Source organism: Numida meleagris, unplaced genomic scaffold (genome assembly GCF_002078875.1).
Source record: "Numida meleagris isolate 19003 breed g44 Domestic line unplaced genomic scaffold, NumMel1.0 unplaced_Scaffold666, whole genome shotgun sequence".
In the NCBI taxonomy this organism is placed as follows: domain Eukaryota; kingdom Metazoa; phylum Chordata; class Aves; order Galliformes; family Numididae; genus Numida; species Numida meleagris.
Genome location: NW_018364881.1, coordinates 4,019 through 10,479, shown reverse-complemented (window position 1 = coordinate 10,479; position 6,461 = coordinate 4,019). Strand labels below are relative to the sequence as shown.

General features: G+C 45.2%; 2 long non-coding RNA genes across 3 annotated transcripts in view; both read left to right on the top strand.

Annotated features, from left to right (window-relative positions):
- Window positions 1-369: 369 nt before the first annotated feature.
- LOC110391952 lies at window positions 370-6,074 on the top strand. Its single transcript, XR_002434189.1, has 4 exons — window positions 370-930; window positions 4,426-4,494; window positions 4,605-4,676; window positions 5,995-6,074. It is a non-coding gene; the product is annotated as an uncharacterized LOC110391952 (long non-coding RNA).
- Window positions 6,075-6,086: 12 nt separating this feature from the next.
- LOC110391951 overlaps window positions 6,087-6,461 on the top strand; it is a 2,989-nt gene continuing 2,614 nt past the window's right edge. For both annotated transcript variants that reach the window (XR_002434187.1, XR_002434188.1), the window contains exon 1: window positions 6,087-6,183. This is a non-coding gene — a long non-coding RNA (uncharacterized LOC110391951). The remainder of the gene's footprint in view (window positions 6,184-6,461) is intronic.

Below are 6,461 nucleotides of genomic sequence, written 5' to 3'. Positions count from 1 at the left end.
TTGGTGTGGTACGTGACTATCAGCTGCACACCCCATCACCGCGTGCACGTGTGCTAGCACAGTGGTCCTCGCTGATGCCACGTGTGGAAGAGGGATTCAGTACCACAAGTGCTCGAGGGCAGTGCGGGCACCTGTCTAGCCCTGCTGCCACTCTCTGCTCTGCTCCTCATCCATCTCTGCCCATGTTCGCAGCCCCAGGAATGTACCGGTTCAGCTCACAGCTGCCGCTGAGCGCCTCGCGGCATTCGATTGGCTCATTGCCGTAGTGGACTGACAGGTGTCACCGTCCGCTGCCAGCCCTGCACCACTCCCTGGCCATTCAAAAGTGCTCTTGGCAGCAGAAGAACCAGAGCAGCTCGGCAGTTGGTGGCATGCGGTGCTGGCGTGAAGTAGCCCTGGCACGGAGTGGCTCCAGGGTCACCCCAAGTGGCACGTTGCCAATTTACCTAGGATCTGTTGAACAGGCTCTTCCAACCTGCCTGTCCCATTCCAGGCAACCAAGCTCCTTAATGTCGCAGTCCCTCACGGCTCTGGGCACCCCGCCGTGTGCTGCAGGTAAACAGACATGTCCATGCAGTGCAGCCATGTTGCTCAGCGCGTGGTCGTGTCAGCGGGTGGTCCTGTGCCCGCGCAGGTGCTGCCTGCAGTACCGCCCGGTGGCTAGCAGAGGGCAGTAGAGACCGCGGAGCTGTCGTGGGGGAAGGCGGGGGGGGCGTGAGAACTGCTCCGTGGCTCTGCGAGTTGACAGCAGAAATCGTACAATGAAGCGGGAAGCGAGCAGGAAAATGCATCATGCCGGACTGATGGGGGGAAAAAAGCACTGCTGCCTGCTCACCTGCTGATCCTTGCCTGGATGCTGCTTGAGCAATGGAAAGCTACGCGTCCCGTAATGCCCCGGAACCCAGCTTCGGTGACTGGTTGGCCAAAAAGGTAAGCACACTGTACGCATACAAATCTTTCCCCGTTGCATAGCGTGGTGATGGTTGTAGCGCTCCCTGAGCAGAAAAGAAACCCACACCAAACTGCACTGTCCCAACACAGGCAGCACACTCGAGCGGTGCCTGCAGTACTGCCCGGTGGCCAGAGGAGGGTAGCAGAGACCGCAGAGCTGTCATGGGGGAAGGCGGGGGGTGTGTGTGTGGGGGGGTGCGAGAACCGCCCCGTGGCTCTGTGGGGACACAGCAGAAACCCTGAAATGGAGCGGTAGGAAGTGAGTGGGAAAACGCATTGGGCCAGACTTGTAGGAGCAGGATGTTGTTTCTGCATTGGATATTGGAAAGAGGGAACTGATCTGAAGAAGGAGAGCACAACATATTTTGTAACTTGCCCTTAGGAAGAGATAGTTCGAAAAAGTAGGAAGAGCATTGATTTCAGTAATGTATTTTAGAAATACAGCTGTTGAATTACATGACTAATTGTCACTTATAAAACCGCAATAGTTGCATATAGTGTGGGTATTACAGACTAGAGAGCATGCTGTAAGGCTATTCCATTTGGGTAAGAGACCCTCAGCAAAAGGAAAACAGACTCGTCAAATGTCAGAGAAGCCAGGGCCTCCACACAAAGCTGGATTGTCTCCCTCTGTGGTTAGGTTGGGATGCAAGAGGCAGACAGGCAGGCATCCAGATATCCCCCTCTGTCCTCCTTCCATACTTCTCTCTATGTGAGGACGAACAAGCAGGTGTCCAGAAATAACAGCCGAGTGTTGAGTGAGCCAATGTTGCAAGATAAATAACTGGCCACGTACATGCTTAACTAGCAATAATTGATGTTTAGCTGGTGTACGTATGTTTAGTGGAGCGTCAGGAAGATTTGTGAACCTGAAGTACCGGGGAGGAAAAGATCAGCATCTTCAAGCATCTTCAGATCTACGTGAGCAGCAACATCCCTGTCTTAAATACTTGCTTAGGTTCTCGGGATTCCACAGGTATTCAAGAGTGAAATCCCATGATGCTGGGGATCCCCATCCTTCCAGAATTTTTCCTAAACCCCTCCATATTCCCTGCCACTCAACATGCTCTGGTTTTGTGGAAGGTTTTCTCCAGATGAAGTAAATGAAGAAGAATACATTCAAGGAGGCTGATAACATGATCATCAATTTAGCGTTCTGAAAATGTAGAAGGAACTGAGAGGAAAACCTGGAAACCAGTTTAAACATTGTGTTGTTTGTAAAATTAGCTACTGCTTCTGGGATGTAACTGTCGATACTCAAATCATACAATATTGCACACAGGTACCAGGTAGGTGTCTCCTTCAGTGCCCGTAATTGGCTGTGTGTGTGTATATAAAACTCCAGAACAGGGAATGAGAAACTTAATAAGAAACCAGTGCGTTCCAAGAATTAAAATTCTGAACATAATGGCATTTAATCCTTTATACACTGCTTCTAAAATCAAGAATAGCTTCGAAGTTGTTATGGCGCCAAAAGAAGAAGAAAAATCTCAGTACCATGTCCAGAGTCTTGCAGACCACCCAGCCTATAATCTAATCTATGAAAATCAAAGCTAGCTACAGCGCTCTGCGTGTCTCTGTATGGCACTTTAACAAATCTCTTTTTTTGTTAATGTTAGAAAATTTAGATTCAGTTTGGACATTCCCGGCCAATGCACCAGTAACTAGATCTGTCTGCCTCAGTGACAGGGAGACAGCAGGTCCACAGGCCCAAGAAAAGAAAGAGGGGGGAGGGAAAAGGAATTAAGAGGGAAAGGAAAAACAAAAAACAATGGCAACGATCTGAGGAGGGATGTTAATTTACAAATTATAATAGCAGAAATACAGGTTAATTGGGATTGAAGATAATAAACCAACTAAACGATAGAGAGAATGTCCAAAACTGAAGACCTTATTCTAATGCTGAAGGTGAGATGGCTAGGGAGTGCACACCGCAGAGACGAGCAGTAAAAGAAAGGGGCAATCTTGGGACTCACAAACAGTTTTATCTTTCCCTCTAAATGGAAAATGGAATCAGAACAGCAAAGTCTTCTGGGAGATGTAGTTCTTTCTTTTTCTCTTGTGAGAACCAGGTACCTGGAAATATCAACATTCCACAGAACTGGAACATTAACTTTTTAACTCCCAGTGTGCTACATGATGTTATGATGTGGAATACTGATAGCAAAAAAATAATAAAACTATGACACTACTGTAATGCTAGTCCAGAGCACTTCATCTGGAGTCATGGCAACATGCAACCGAGAGCATTAGTGGCTGACCAATGAGAACCTGATTATGAATCTTCAGGCTTGCCATCGAGGCTAGCTTGTTTGTCAGGATTTCAACTCCAGAAAGACTTTTTTTTGAAGTAACAAGTTCTAGCAGTCATTTGCATCCAGGTATGAAATCCCTTAATTCTGTTGTACTTGTACTTGTCAGTTGCTGTCTATATGCACGCTTATTGACTAGTTTTGTTCAACACAAAGAGTCACCACGCACAATTATCTCCTCCTCAGTTTGCAACTTACTGGAAGTCATTTCCTTCTCCCAAAAAATCTCTGTATATAAGTTACTTCTCTTTGTGATATATGAGCAATAAACTCTGCTCAAGCAGAACAGCTGAGGGAAAAAACACATCTGAGAAATCTTTACTTATCGTTTCACCATCTGATTTGGTGCTTTGGAAATTGGACAATATGAGGTATGTAATATGTCTTTACGTTAATTTATCATCATGCGGTTTTATCACTGCGATTCCTCATGAGCTGAAGAGAGGCAGCACGGTTTTCAGCGTACCTGAGTAAGAGTCCCTTTCTCTTCCCATTTGCCCAGAGATTTGGAGAATTGAGGACATGAAATAGATGGTGTGATTATTCAGCATAAGGTTGGGCACATTTACAGGAATGCAATGAAAATATCTCTCTCCAATGCTGTAAATGAAATGTTTGCAAGTGAAATATATGTTTTGCACTCCTGTTACCGCTTTATTTGACCTTTGTATCTGTGTTTATTCCTGCTTAGGTAGCACATGCTCTGATCATAACAAACAAAACAAAACAAAACAACCCCACAACCTCTACCTCCAACTCATGAAAATAGCACTCTATCCTATTAAATGTAGTCCAATACCTTGTCTAACTTCTGATCCGAGAATCAGGAGTAGACAGTCCACTCTGGAGGCTTATTATTTTACATTGCTTTTGACTCCAGCAGCAGCATCTGTCACGTGACCTTCATGTCAAAGAGTTTCTGTGCATTTGATTGTTTCATTATACGCTTCTTCTCTGTCTGTGTTTCTGAAGGCCCACATTCTTTATGGGGGTGATTTCAAGTCTCACTGCATGTCTCTTACCGCATGTATCTTGTAAGATGAACATGTCTCCATTACATTTTATTTTGCCAAAGAGAAGTTGGAAGCTGAGCAGCAGAAAGAAGCTTAGAATTGTAATTTGCAAAATGAATTAAGTGCGCATTTTCTGTTTTCGGTCCCAGTGACATGGCTATAAACAGAGGAAGGCATATTGAATCCATTTGGATTACTTATGTGCACACAAGGACCAAGTAAGTGAAGGCAGCAAAAGCTCCCTGATGTTTTTTTTGGTAAACATTTTGGGTAGCAATTTCTGTGGAACAGTCTTTTATCTGACCTGTTTTGGGGTTCTTTCTTATAGATTCAATCAGTGCCCAGGATGTATCAAGCCAGAAGGCGTTACGGGGATCACCTGCAGTATTTCATAGACCATGTCAGGGGCTGTTAAATGAATTCAGCAACTGGCTTTTTACTCTTCACTAAACAAGTGTAAGTGGCTGTTGTTCTTGATGTTCTACAATCTTAGATAAATGATATTATAAAAATTCAAGCTTTTATCCAATCAAACAATGCATGAGAAGACTACAAAGCCCTCAGTAAGTAACGTCAAATGAATACAACTAATATAACTTCAATCTCTATTTGCAAGAGATACTGCTATTGTGATGTATGACTTCAAGACAGTTAGGAAGATCAACTGGGATTAAGTCGATAGAGTGGTGCAAAATGTGGGTAGGTAGGTGCTGTGTCTGAAGGAAAACTTGATTCCTGACAGTACTTTTGCTGCTGAGAAATAGAACCACAGATTCTGAGGTAACTTCGCCCATGTGGACTACCCCAGGCTGATACTTACTTCATTCTTTAGTGTTGACATCTGTCATGATTTCTTCCGTACAAGGAATTCCAGGTGTTGTCTGAATAGCTTCTGACATGTTGTGTTAATTTTATCCTAGACTGGCTGCTGCTTGACATGCTGTCTACGCATTGATGACACATGTATTAGCTTCTGTTTCCTGACCTCTGGTCGTGTTCTGACAGTGGTGCTTAGGACATTAGAAGGGAATCTCTTTAGGAGATAGAAGAAGAGATGTTTTTTGCTTTTTGCCTGTGCTGAATCAGTAATTAGCTTTGAGATGCGATGAGATGCCATCTAAGGTAGAAGACATCATGGGAAGAAAAAGGACCCGGGGATCAGTTCCATGTCAACCTTTGTTTGGCCTTTTTCCATTTTGCATGTAGCTACTACAGATATACGTATTATTTGCAAGAAAACATCTGTTTTACTGGAGAATAAGCATAATATAGCAGCTTCTTTTGGCCCTAGTGTCTTTCTAACCCTAATACTTCAACCCTCTCTTTATTCCAGGTAACCGCGTCTCCCATTTCCTTCTCGAGTGGGCTTACATTTTTCCTAGTTTTCCTTTTATCACTGATTTTACTTACACGAGCTTTTCTTGTTGCCCTTAGCACCCTTGGCCAGATTTAATTCTATCAGGGCTTTAGCTTTCCTAACCCGATCCCTCGCTTCTCAGACAATTTCTCGATATCCCTCCCAGGCTTGCTGTCCTTGTGTCCACCCTCCATAGCCTTCCATTTTGTGTTTGCGTTTGTCCAGGAGCTGCTCATTCATCCATGCAGGCTTCCTGGCATTTTTGCCTGGCTTCCTCTTTGTTGGTATGCATCACTCCTGAGTTTGCAGGCAGAGATCCTTGAATGTTATAGAGCTTTCTTGGGCTCCTATTCCCTCCAAGGCTTGATCCTGCACTACTCTACCAAGCAAGTCTCTGAAGGGGTCAAAGTCTGCTCTCCTGAAGTCCAGGGAAGTGAACTTGCTGTGTCCCCTCCTTGCTGCCCCAAGGACCTTGAATGCCAGCACGCCACAGACAGCGCAGCTACTTCTGCCCTCGAGCTTCACGTTCCCCACCAGCCTCTTCTTATCGGTGAGAATGAGGTCCAGCTTAGCACCTCTCCTCTTTGGCTCCTTTATTACTTGGGGAATTAAATTCTTATCAGTGCATTGTAGGAACCTCTTGGATTGCCTGTGCCCGGCTGGGCTGTTCTTCCAACAAGCACTGAGGTGGTGAGGACTAGGGCTTGTGAACGTGCAGCTATTCCTGTCTGCCTGTAGAACATCTCATCCACTCAGTCATCCTGGTCAGGTGGCCTGTAGACTATCGTTATGTCATCTGTCCCTGCCCTCCCTGTAATCCTGATCTAT